The sequence below is a fragment of the Sciurus vulgaris genome, assembly GCF_902686455.1.
Source record: "Sciurus vulgaris genome assembly, chromosome: 3".
NCBI lineage: Eukaryota > Metazoa > Chordata > Mammalia > Rodentia > Sciuridae > Sciurus > Sciurus vulgaris.
Genome location: NC_136463.1, coordinates 132778353 through 132792547, shown reverse-complemented (window position 1 = coordinate 132792547; position 14195 = coordinate 132778353). Strand labels below are relative to the sequence as shown.

At 37.6% G+C, this 14195-nt stretch overlaps 1 protein-coding gene across 12 annotated transcripts in view; it reads left to right on the top strand.

The window, feature by feature from the left end:
* ZNF385B (zinc finger protein 385B) overlaps window positions 1-14195 on the top strand; it is a 361157-nt gene that overhangs the window by 326453 nt on the left and 20509 nt on the right. The window lies entirely within an intron of this gene.

The following is a 14195-nucleotide window of genomic DNA, read 5'->3' as shown; positions in this document are numbered from 1 at the left end:
AAAGTTATGAGCTGATTAACAGAACTTTACATGTAACTGCAAGCAGATTACTAATGGAAGTGTATTCTAAGAATTTATTTCTTGAATACAGAATTTACAATATTTCTGAGTAGGTTCACTGTTGGGGGCTGTGCCATGTTGACCACGCCAGAACAGCACCTGATCACATTGGCAGCGAGGAGGTTAATTGACATAAGCACACTCAGGTGATTTATCGTCCACGCACACAGTGTATGTGCATGTGTTCTCGAGCACTCCTAATTGTGCCTGCTCCGAGCGTCTGGCCTAATCTTTGCGTAAGAGGCGTGGCCCTGCTGTCCGCCTCCTGGAGGTGATATAAACGTAGGCAGAGTGAAGAAGAAGATGCTCGGCAGCAGCTAGAGGGAAAAACACACGGAAGCAGCTAGACCCACAACGGCAGCTAGTAGGGAAAAGCGGCACAGCAGCTAGCAGAAAGCGGCGTGGGGCGGATTGCACGGAGAACTGAGACACATCAATAAAGTATCTTAGGTAGACGTACCCTTAGTTTACAGGATGCAGGACGCACCAGTAAGCAGCAGACCTTAAGTGAGGCATAGCAAGTCTCTCTTCCTCTAAGCTCTAAGCAAAGCCTGTCCTTCTCTCAAAGTCTCTCTTAAGCAAAGTCTCTTTCTCTCTGATAAGCAAAGTCTCTCTCTCCTCTCAAAGCAAGTAAACCTCATTTCCTCTATCCTCTATAAACAAACAAGCAAGAAAGCAGTGCACTAAAGAGAAAGATAGAAGGGCCTCAGCTTCCACTCCACCACCCATAAGACCCGTGCAAGTTGTTGCTGCAAGCGGTGACAAATATCCACGGATTTTGTACCACAAAGAGCCAGAGACAGTTTGCTCAATGGAAAGAGAAAAATTTCTTTTTTTTCTTAGCATGGATACCATGATATTGAATGTTTTATAGGCCTTCCTGCTCTCACATCTGACCCTTGGGGTCATCATGGATATGTCATCTTGTTTAAGTATTCTGATAAAGGAGACTAAGAGGACTTGTCCCTCTCCCTTATGTTGCATTCTGCCATTAGCAACCTCTGTGTTGTAGGCACTCTTATGCTTCTGATTCTCTTCCACTCATCAAATCCTCACAGCATTTGAGGAGGAGACTTAAGAATGCTTTCCCATGACTGCCCATGGTCTTAGGAGAAAACCAAGTCCCTTACTCTATGAGGAAAGTTCAGATTACCTATTCAGACAAGGAGACTATATAAGATAGGACCATTATCAGTAAGTTCCCATAGATGCTGATTCCAAAAGCACTGCAACCTAGGAGTGAGCAGCCAAATTTTATTTTTATTTTTATTTTTATTTTTTGGCGCTGGGGATATGAACTCAGGGCCTTGATGCTTGCAAGGCAAGCACTCTACCGACTGAGCTATCTCCCCAGCCGCCAAATTTTGTTTAAAAAAAAAAAAAGAAGACTTTTTGTTTTTTTGTGCAATAGACTTACTAAATCGTGTTATCTGATGATCAGACAATAAATGTTGGATCATTACTTAGCACTTCTCCACATCTAAAGAAAAAGGCATAGATAGATAATTAACCTTTGACTCATATCCATCATATAATAATAAATATTATCTCCATTTAAAGAAAAAAATTGCAACCACAGTAAGGTAAGCATTGTGGGCGTCATTTACTAAAGGTTACCCAGTGTTTGGAAGAGCAGGATCTCTCATCTCCTGACTTCCTGCCTGGTTTCATTTTATATATAGAATGTTGTTGCCTCTATGAAACAATACTCTGCCAAAGGTTTTATTACCTGAAGTATGCCTTTTGCCTTCAGCAGAACTTACAAATAAAAGGATAAAATAATGGAGGTTAGTGTTACTCCATTCTTCTAGCTTATTTTGTGACTTGAGCTAATAGAGCAGTTGGTAGGTAATATAAACATTCCAATGTTGCTACTGAATGTGCTCAGTGCTTCACCTAAGTTATTACTTGGGAATTGAATTTGCTGTAGGGATAATAGTAAAAGTCATGAACAGAAAAGGAAGTAGAAAAACTTCAAAGAGTAGGGGACAGAATCAAGCAAATAGCATTATGGAAATACAAAATACAAAGGAAGGGGCCTGAGTTATTATTACAGCATACCTATGATGAGCTCAGTAAGTACATACTGGAATGAAATTGAACAATTCAAGGCTTTTCTTGCACCACATGAATGCTAGCAGATGTTCAGTGAAACAAAGAGACTTCTTAAGCAGCTATGCTTGCCTAGTGAGCAACTGGAACATATACCAGGGTCAAGAACAACTATGGTTTAAACAAGGAAAGGACTAATTTCCTGGAGAATAAGAGTAGAGTTAGATGGGACTGGTAGTTCAACTACAGTATCCCCTCAGTAGAACAGTGGTGGTCTTTAATCCTGTATTCTCTACCACTCTTTCACTTCCCCACTGCCCACCTCCCCACCCCCTATACTGCCGGTGACTTAACAGTAGTAACTTCATTACTGTGGAACTGTACAGATTTGGACTAGAAATAATGGAAACCACTTGTATTTTGGAGGGGATACTTCCTTTTCCTTGTCATCTTACTCAACATCTATATAAATTATTTATCCACTTACTGATTTGATCATTCAAACTACTCGTTTCTCCGTATTCTATATAGGTATTAATAGTAACAAAATATTTATTTGCCCTATTATGTCCACAAAAGCAACACCAAAGTTGTTGGAAGATGACACTTTAAAAATAGAGTGGGTTATATTTGTTAAATAGATTTATGTTCTTTTGTCACCTTCAATGAATTTAGCTTCTTTCTTTTTTGGTTTATGCTTTATAATGATTTATGATAGTGGATTCATGGTCACATACTTATACATGCCTGAATATTGCTTCCAAATGGGAATTTCCACATGTGTTTCATAGAGTTTGCAAGTTAGAAAATTAGAAGCTTTGCCCAGATGGGAAATCTGATCAAAACAATGTAATACATAATTTATTGTTAACTACCTATTTCTGAACCCTTGAAAAACTCCTACAGCCTTGTCAGAGTTATAGATTTGTTGATAACTGGTTTTTTATTCATTTAAACCCCCATTTTAGAAAAACAGAATGGTGTGGGTGGAATGTAGTGAAGAATGGGATGACAAGAGGGATGTGACTGTGACACTTAATTGACTGGAATGTTTTAGTTCAGACAACATTGCCTCCAAGGAGTCAGCCAAACATTAGCATAATAGTCACAGTGAAGATTCATGGTTGATTGGCAAATCTCATGAGACTGAAATTCCCTAGTGTTTGGTCTTTTTCTTCTGAATGAAGAGCTCTGTCAAGTGGGCTTAAGTAGCATCTATGTGATTCCTAGATTTTTGAATGAAAAGTGAAAATGTTACTCACTCGATGCCTGAGCTGCCAGATTTCAAATAATCAGACATTCACAATATCCACAGGATTGACTAATTCAATTTCTAGTCTCATGTTTTAGCACTAACAACTTGGCAACAGAGTATGGTTCAATGAAAGCAAATTTTGAGAGAGAAGAAAGAACCAGGTTTAAGGGACGGAGCTTCTGGGAGAGGAGTGTCCTGGGATTCATAATGCACCATTCAAGGTGAGGTGTGATTTCAGAGCATCTGATGAGGACCTTGGGACCTACAGATGACCTTCCTGTGCCCCTTGAGAGCACACATTAATTACTCCAAGATGTGATCTAACACTCTTTCAAGAGCTAGGGTAAGCCTTCTTACCTGCTATTTTGACATTTGAGACAACCATTTCTCTCTTTTATGTTACACTTAGGGACATAATTTGGTTCATGTTGTATGTGGATCTGTGCAATACAAAGAGATTTGTTATAATAGAGCTAACATATGTAGAAATTTTAGGGTGTCATGACAAACTTTTTTTATTTTTCCCCTCTATCAAGTAAACAAAGGGGTTTAAAACTATAATAGCAGAAATTTCATTTATTATAAGAAATTCTAAATGCATATTTTAAAAAATTAAGCATGTTTCATTAAAGACAGCTGAGTGAGAATAGCTGTCCCGTTCAGTTTTTAGAAGTTGGGGCAGAATTAAATGTAAAACACAAAGACTTTCTGGTCTCCTAGGATCTGCCCCAACCTTTAATGATGCGTCAGTGGGAGTCTGAAACATAGTGAGAGGGAGAAGAAATGTGCTTTGGGACAATTGGGGTCAAAACACAGCAAGCATTAGGCAGCTTCAGGAAGGTGGCTAGAATATATCGGCCAGACACTCTACCCAAATTTCTCCCTGGAGTTCAAGTGTCCTAATGCCATGTGACAGTACACATCCCTGCAATAATATGCCCCATACATCAAACTGAAGGCTCTGGTATGACAGCATTTAAAAACTCATAACAGGTTCTAAAGATACAGAGCCTTCACAAAACCTTATTTCTTGAAAATAATAAAATTCTATGATAGTTAACCTAATGATAACATATTGCAATAGTCAATCTAATAGTCCATATGTCTAGTCTTTAGTACTGGCATTTAAAAAATTAATTAGATATCATGGTGAAAAAATACATTTCTAGTTTAGAGTACATAAAGCTATTTAGAGCTAAGCAGACTTTTAATCAGTTGCTATCTAAACAGAGCAGAGCACAGGGAATGATTTAAAATGCCACAGATATATTTATAAATGTGTCTAAGAGCAAAGATGATGAAACCAGTATGTTCTGTTTGATATGTAACTATAGGAACACCTTAAATTTATTCAGTTTACACAATCTAGGTGCACATGTGTTTTCATGTGACTCTTCCCATGTCAGGTAGGCCTGATTTTAGTATCCATCTCTTATTCATTCAGGCAACAAACGTGATCTCCACTTATTTACTCAACATTCAGTTGTGATCTACACAGTATATTATACATGTTTATTTTTAAGATACTGGGGTGCAATGAAGAACAGTAAGACATTTTCTTGCCCTCAAAGTGCTCTCCATTTAGTAGTATTCTCTTTTACCATCTTGGATATTAGGAATAAATAATATATAGTCACTGCCTTAAAGTTGCTCCCACAGAAATGGTAACCATTAGGAACCTTTGTCTTGGAAAGATTGGCAACTTATGTAGGACTGCACATCTCAAATCCCAATAGGGTCAGGAATGAACAGGAACTCAGGGCTTCTTTTCTCATGCTTATTCCATTATTACTATTACTTCTAAACTTGTCTGACTTAAGAGAATAAATACAAGTATCCCAATGGGCAAAGACAGATACCACTAAACTTTTTTCAGAATTAGTGAATAAGACCATGTATTACTTTTAAATTGTCTGCTGACTATTGATACTTTTTGGTAGGCACTGTGGTAGTGAAGGGGCCATTAAGACTTTGTTTTGTTGCTAATTCTTAAGTTTCTGTGCAGTTTATTGTCTGTAATGTTCAACTGTGGTAGAACAAAGCTTCATTCAGAAGCAAAATTTTTTTTCAAGAGGAAATTTGAACAAACCACTTATTTCAGGCAAATAGCAAATGACAAATGTTCTCAAAGCTCCAGCTTGAAATGGTAGATTTTTTTTGTGTCTTATGATAAATATGCTCGCTGAGATGGAGACTGATGTGGGGAATGGGCATTGCCAATATGGCATAAGCCTTGTCCTGCATTCAAAAGGGTATGGTTGGGTTTCTTGAGCCTGTCTGCATTTTCAGTAGTATTTTGAATCATTCCACCAAAAGATTTCCACTGAGCACAGAGAGTTTGTTTTGATTAGCCCATTCCATGACCTGTGGATCCTGTGAAGTGGCAGTTTTAGAAAAGACAAGGGAAGAAGAGAAAGGGGACAGGATACCTCAAAACAACTCAATTTAGTTTTCAGCATGTTATGCTTTTGCATGGTAGCAGTTCCTCGGCTGCGAACCCAGAACATTTATCAACTAGTAGATCAGTATAAAATTTGCCTATAAAGACGACAGTTCAGCTTTTTATGGTCACCCTTTTGCCTTATGAAAGTACACTTTCAATTTTGTCAAAGAGTATTTCCAACAAAGATTAAATCAGAGACCCTTGCATTGTCATTTTTATGGGTTCCTTTGTGTGTTTCATAGTTTTTAACCTGTTGTTACAAATGGGGCCAAGTTTTCCAAATTACAACTTCTCATTTCCACTGACTGCTGCAGGACTCCATCAATTAGGAGTCAGCAAGGTCTTCTAAACTGCCTCTTCTCCCCTTTTGTCTCTAGCAACAGGACCTTGTGCTGTTGAGTAGAACAAAATGATAGTTTTCTGCTTTGGCAGCATCTGTCATTTATAGACAAAAGCTATCATAAATTTGGCAAACATCTACCCAAATCCAGGAGGCCAAGATTTATTATCCCTCATAAAATAATAGATTAGCTATATTTATGACAAACATCTTAAGTCTGAAGTTCTGGGGTACAATCATGTAGAACATAAATGAATCCCATCTGTCTAAAGAGAACAGACCATTACACTAAAGCTCATATTTTCATGAAATGAAATATATCATTAAGAATTTCAAAATCAATTTAAAAAATGAAATTGCCTCCATCTTTGCCCATGCACCTTGAATTTGACAACAGCATCCTGCCAGGCAAGGCTGAAGATTCTTTAATCATTAAGTGTTTGTCATCCTTTTGGAAACTTACTTCTGAAACTTTTGAGCATTTTATATTACTTTGAGGGAGATAATGTAGAACATTTATTGTTAGTTTCTCTTCTTTTGAAAGCTATTTCCTAGTATGGCTCTAAGAAAAGTGAACCAAAAGTTGAGATCGATTTATGATTTATTGAGAATCTATTAACTTGTGATTTACTGGGGACATGCTATAAATTGCTCCAAAAAGCAAAACCTTGGATTTCTCCTTATTAAGTCAATCACTATTAAAAACTTTCTCATCTTTGGATATATTTAACAGCTATTACATATATTTATAACCTTTCTGCTTTGAAAAGATATCAGAATGTAAAAGGACTTTGTATATTGAATGTCTGTATATTGAATAATTTTGTAAATGTATAAGCATAAATGCCCTTGAGATTTCAACAAAGGTTATTACTTACATTTTAATGACATTCCATTTATTTGCTTCAGGATGAATTCTTTTACAGTCACATATTTTTCTGACACAGGTGGATGATCAAATAGAGCTACTCAATAAGTATTTATAGATTCTGTGTGTGGGGCACTTGTGCTAGGCATTTTGGGGAATCCAAGTCCAAGCATGATGATTCTTATAATCTAGTACCACACACAGTTAAAGCTGATCATATCAAGCTGGAAGCATTTCTAAAGTATGTCCTTCCCTGAATCCATTTGCAGAGGTTCAGGTTCACTATTACGAATACTAGGTATATTATTATTCAGTAATGGATTGATGCTCTCATTTCTATAGACAAGCACTGTCCAATAAAAAATTGTCTTAATGGTGGAAATGGTCTATGATCAGTGTTGTCTAATGTGAGGACGACTAGCCACATTAGCTTTCAGTACTTGAAATGTGGCTCATACTACTTAAGAACTGGATATTTCATTTTATTTAATCTTTAATTATTTTAAGTAGCCACATATCATGGCTAGTGACTGCTGCACAAGAAAGCACACCTTTCAACTATAGCATTCTTTGCTCTTTTGACCTGCTGTGACTCCAGGAAAGGTATTGAATTTTTTGAGTCTTTTTTGTCATCTGTAAAATGGAAAAAATACCCTACCTACATCAAAGCAGTGTTGTATGAATTAACTAAAATTGTTCCTGAGTTTTGCAAAATGTAAATTATAATAGAAATGCCTGTTACTGATGTTCTTAGAGATCATTAATTTTATTTATTATTTCTTATTGGTCCTCCTGTAGTCTTATTTTAGCTATCCCTTTTTGCTGCTGTCACTGAGAGACAGTCCCTTGTATTGGTCAACTCTCATCATCTTCATTACGCTGAACCTAGTATACTATCATCTAGACAAACAGGACCATACATGTTAGACTTATATGCAAAACATTTTAACAGCATGTGATAATGTGATTTGAGGAATCAACTTGATTTCTAGAATACTTAGAGAATTGATAAAGCATTACTGCTGGTTGGCCTGTGAGGGCAATTCTAGAGGAAACTGGCATGTGAGTTGAGGGACTAAGTGGGGAAGATCCATCCTCAACATGGGCAGGCACCATCCAATAGGATGGGCCACAAATAGAACCAAAAAGGAGAGAAAAGAATTTCCTCTTATCTTTACTAAAACTGGAACACTCTCCTCCTCATACCCTGGGACATCAGAACTCCAGGCTTCTCAACCCTGAGACCCCAAGACATACACTGGTAGCCCTACTGGATTCTTGGACCTTTGACTTCAGAAGGAGAATTATATTGACTTGCCTTGTTCTGAGGTTTTCAGACTTGTACTAAGCCGTGCTGCTGGCATCTCAGGGTCTCCAGCTTACAGATGGCCTATCATGGGACTTCTCAGCCTCCATAATTGCTTGAACCAATTTCCATAATAAATCTCCTCTCATCTATTGATCTCTCTTGATCTACCTCTTATTGGTTCCGAGTCTCTAGAGAACACTGACTAATAACAGATTTTCATGCTGAAAAATAGGGCTGTTGCCATTACAAATATCTAAAAATGTAGAAGGAGCTTTGGAACTGGGTATTGTAAGAATTTGGAGGGGCAGACTAGAAAAAGCCCAGATTTTCATGGGTGGAATGCTAAGGGCAATCCTGATAAGGAGTGTGAAGAGGAGAACTGTAAGGGAAATTTGAATCTTCTTGAAAAGAAATTAAGTGGTGTCCAGTGGGGGCACAGAACCAAAAACCTAAGGTTCAGGGGCTCCAGCACAGTTGGGATAGTAGACATTCTTCATTCAGAGGTGGAAATAACTTTAAGCCAGCCCCCAGGTGTAGCTTCAGTTCCATTTAGCTCCCTGAGACATTTCCATAGGCCTTTTTTATATGTAAGACAGACAAAGAAGGCACATTGCCAACAGGTTACATAAGTGGGCTTATACTCACAACCAATGTTTATGACCTTGAGTACGTGCTCTGAATCAGGGTATTCATGACCTTGGCAACATTCTAAAAACAGTCTGATAAAGCCTCAGTGAATAAGCCTAACTATAGCTATCTTGAGTCTGTTCTACAAGTGGTCATGCACAAAATGTTGGTAGAAATGTAGACAGTAAAGACCATTCTAATAAAGCCTCAGACAGAAATGAGGAAGAAATGAGGTATTAGAAACTGAAGTAAAGACAACTTTGTTACAGTGTTGCAATGAACTTGGTGGAATTGCATACAAGTCCTAGAACTTTATAGAATGCAGAACTTAAAAGTTATGATCTAAGATATCTGGAAGAAGAAACATCTAAGCAGCAGAGCATTAAGCTACTGTATGACTGTTTTAACCACACATAGTGAGATGTCAGAGCAAATAAAATTACTTGAAGATGGAATTTATAATTAAAATGGAAGCAGAGTGGAAGATCTGAAAAACTGACACCCCAGCCATGAAGAGTGATAAAGTGTTTTTAAGAAAAAAAAAATAAAGGATGTAACCAAGCAACTATTTGCTAAAGAGACTCACATGGCTGGAAGGGAGTCGGGGTATCATCAAGACAATTGGTGAAAGACCCAAAAAGCATTTCAGAGATCTTAGAGGTTGCCCCTTATAGGTCCAGAGCACCAGGAGGGCAGAAAAATCTTAGGGGACAGGCCCAAGGCCCCTTCCACAGGTTTGCTACCCAGAGCCACCTCAAGTCTCTGCTCTCTGCATTCCAGCACAATACTCCTTGGCATCCCCAGCCATGGTTTAAATAGACCCACGTCCAGCTTGATCCACCCCTCTGGAGAATGCTAGGAGTAAACCTTGGCCCCATCCATATACTAACTGACTTTGGAGCAAACTGTCAGAAGGAACCATGGGAACATAGCTTCCTCCAACTAGAGTTCAGAGGCTGCTGTGGACTGCTGGGGTCCAGGTAGAGACTTCTTTCAGGGTGGAGCCACCACAGAAAAACACTATAAAAGCACTATCTAGTAGAACTGTGGGGTCAGAGCTACCAGGGCAGTGCCTTGTGGAGCAGTGGGAGTAATTCCACTTCTGAGACCCCAGAAATGTAGAGAAAAACAGGTATGAGCCTCCAATCTGTGTGAGCTGCTGACTGGGCTGAGCCCAGTAGAGTTATAGGTTGGCCCAAACCCTTCGTGTGTCCAGAAGATAACACATAGAGTGAAAAATTACCCTGGAGTCTTAGAATGTAATATTTTACTCATTGGGTTTTTTATTTATATGGGACCTGTTACTCATTCTTACCTGTTTCTCCCTTTGGGAATGGAAATGTCTGTTTTAGACCTGGCACACCATTGCAGTAGATAACTTATTTTGATTTCACAGCTTCACAGTTGGAGGGAATTTGCCTCAGGATGAATTGAATGTCTCACTCTTACCTGATTTAGATGAAACTCTGGACTTTGAACTTTTGAATTGATGATGGGATGAGTCAAGACTTTGGGGCAATTGGAATGCAATGAATGTATTTTGTATGTGAGAAGGACATGAGTTTTGGGGTGCCAGGGGCAGAATGCTATAATTTGAATGTCCTCTCTAAAACTAATGTTGAGATATAATTGCTGTTTTGACAATAGTAAGATGTGGAACCTTTAGGAGGTGATTAGTTGGATTAATGCTGTTATCATGGGAATGAGTTAGTTATTACAGGAGTGGGTTCCTGATAAAAGGGATGAATTTGGCCCAATTTCCTCTCTCTTTCTCACATGCTTCTTTGCCCTTTTCCCAGGCACAAAGACCCTCACCAGATACCAGTACCACATTCTTGAACTTCCCAGTCTCCTCAACAGTGGGAGGAAATATGCCCTTTAAAATTTGTAAATGACCTAGTCTGTGATATTCTATAATAGCAGAGAACAGAGACTACAGCAGTGTTATAAAAATTAACATGAAACTGAATGATAATTATGTGCCTCATACTGTGCTAATTTTTCATATATCCTATCTTACTTAATGATTATGATAGACTTCTAATGGATACTGGAAACTTAGAAATACTGGCCCAGGGCCATTCAGATAGAAAGTAGGTTTAAGGTCAGAGTCTTACCCAGGCTATCCTTCAACTTCACTACCTTGATATGCTGCCTGTGGATGAAGATTTCAGGACCTTACTGCTTATGCTTTTTGAAGGCTGTTTGAGATTTTATCTCATTAACTGATACTTCCAAAAGTCTGAAATCTCAGAAAGGTGTATTGTTTCTTTCCCTACCTGACTTTACAACTGATTTTGGTTTTGGAAAAAAAAAATGAGTAGATTCATATAAGGATATTTTCACTAAGGTGTGATTCCTAAGTGTCATTTCCTTACTCTGCATCTGTAGCATAGTAAAAAGAGCATAAACTTAAAATCAGACAGATTGGCTCCACCTCTCTGACCTCTATAACCTTGACCAAGTCATGCTTACTGAGCTTCTATTTCCTCATCTATAAAATGGGAGTGTTAATACCTACCTTCTAGGGTTGCTCTCAGGATTAATGAACTAATAAATGCAAAGTGCTCAGCTCAGTGCCTATCATGTAGCAGACAATAAATAGCAGCCATAAAAAGCAACCATTTGTTCAAAGAAATTTTCAGACCCTGTCCTTATTTTGACTCTATGATCATCTCGTGCCATGCTGGGATGCAACAGTGCCCTGAACTTACATTCCTCTTTATATGCTTGTTTTATTACCTCACAGTAATTATATGCACTTGTGTTTTCATTCCAGGACATTAAGACTTGATGAGCCTGATTTTCCCAGTGAGACATTTAAAGAGGTGAAGACCCTTTTGGTCTTCCTTGCATTTTATGTAATAGAGGAAACATCTTTCCACTCATCTTCCCACTGGTTTTGTGTTCCATTCATTACATCCTCAGTAGCTCCTGGTAGCCTACTCTATATGTGGTTGTCACATAGTTTTCACATCTTACGTGAATATCATTAAGCAGAATTTAATGTGAGAAGTTCCAGTGTACTCCCTAGAATATGGACAGGGCAGGAAGACACTTTTTCTTTGTATTTACTGTGAGAGATGCATCACCTCACGGGTGGACTGGCTGTTCTGTGCCAGCTACAGGATTTGAAAGTAGGGACAACCTGACACATCTCCACCTGTCCAGAGAGAAAGATGGGTTTGGCCACTGGGATCAAAGGATTAGGGAGAGAGTGCCATCCAAGTGAGAAACATACCCCTTTCTGACAAGTCCCTGCTGGCATTATGTCAATATATAAGGAGAAAATTGTCAGCCTATATATTTTATTTCCAGCTTCTTGTGAAATTTTTCCTTGGGGTATGATTTTTTGTTTGGCATTGTCAGCTATTAATTACTTAACCTCCATAAAATATATACTTTGTTTTCTTTTAAGTATGAAATGAAATAATCACAATAGATTATTTTATTTCTTACTTTCAAATATCTGAACTCCTGTTAGAATTTTACGATGAGTTTTGCCCGCTTAACTAGCAAAATGGCCATATGTAAGTTTAAATGATGTTTTCAGTAGTACAACATCTTTGTTCTTAGTTTTCTGTTAACAAAATAATTTTACTCAATATGTAAATTAGCATACAGTCATTCCCTTGGTATCTGTGAGGGATTTGTTCCAGGACCCCCCCCCCCCCCACAGGTACACTAAAATCTGCAGATGCTTAAGTCCCTTATATAAAATGGCACAGTATTTGCATATAACCTGCATAAATATATCCTCCCAACTACTTTAAGTAATCTCTAGAGTACTTAAAATACCTAATACAATGTAAATGCTATGTAAATAGTTGTTATACTGAATTGCTTAGGGAATAATGACAAGAAAAATGTGTCTATACATGTTCAGTACAAATGCCATTTTTTTCTGAATATTTGTAAGCCATGAATATTTGTAATTCACAGACACAGACCCCATGGATATAGGGGTCTTACCACTGCATTTGAAATTTAGGAAAAGTTATTTGCCTATTTATTTTCAGCCAAAATTTTATCCAGTCCTTTGACTAACCCAAAAGACATAGTGATTAATATCCAGGAAAAAAAATTGTGTAAGTACAACACTTTGAAAAATCATTAGCAGCTGTTCAGCTTATATTACTTATGGCATTTTAAATTAAGAGAATCCTTTTGGAAGGCAACTTCATAGAATAAATTAAGTACCATAAAAATATCCATTCCATTATACCAGTTAATTCCTCTTCATGAATTCTATACCAAGGAATAATTATAAAATCAAAGCAAGAAAAGGGAAATGTTATTCATGAAGATGCCCATTATAGCATTATTTGCATTAATGAACAATGAAAGCAAAGTTATCAGTTCTTTAGAAATTATTATTTAAATAAACTATTTGTATTATGCAATTTTAGTTTGGTTTTGTTTTTGTCTTATTTTGTGTTGTTTGTACTGGACATTGATCCCAGAGCACTTTACTACAGAGCTCTATTTCTGGTCCATTTTTATTTTTTTCTTTTTGAGATGGAGCCTCACTAAATTGCTGAAGGTCTCACTAAATTGCTGAAGATGACTTTGAACTTGTGATCCTCCTGCCTCCCAAATTGCTGGTATTATAGGTGTGTGCCACTGCACCTACCAATATTATCCAGTTTTTAAAAAGTAAATAAAAGTAGCAACATAGAAATAATGAGTAATGCTTATTAAAAAGTTATATATTGAATCAAAAATGACAAATGGTTTATTCATTTGTGGTGTTTTCCCATATATTTATTGAATCCCCACTGAATAGCCAGTATTATTCTAGGCACAGAGTATCTGACAGTAAATTAGATAGACTTGGGTTTGCCTTCATGAGAGTATATTCTGTTGATGAATAGATACTGAACAAGTGATGACAAGCTTGATGAGTGGAAAGAAAGAAATACTAACCTAGTTTGGGAAAGCAGGGCAGCCTTGACAGAGGACTTAAGCTCTCTCTGCCTAGTGAATGAGAAAAGAGCCAGGCAAACTGGGGCCCTATTTGAGAGTGGAGAGGAAAAGAATCATAACTTTATCAGATTTAAGATGTGAAAGGTGGTCCCACTGAAATAACCAAGGCAATGAAAGGATACTGGGGATGAGAAAGGAAATTTAGGATGTTTCTAAGAGAGTGGTTGCAATGGTGGGTAAGGACAGAAATGAAGACAGAATGAAATGAGGGGCATAAACACAGAAGTTCTTAACCTCTTTTTTGTTCCAGGGATT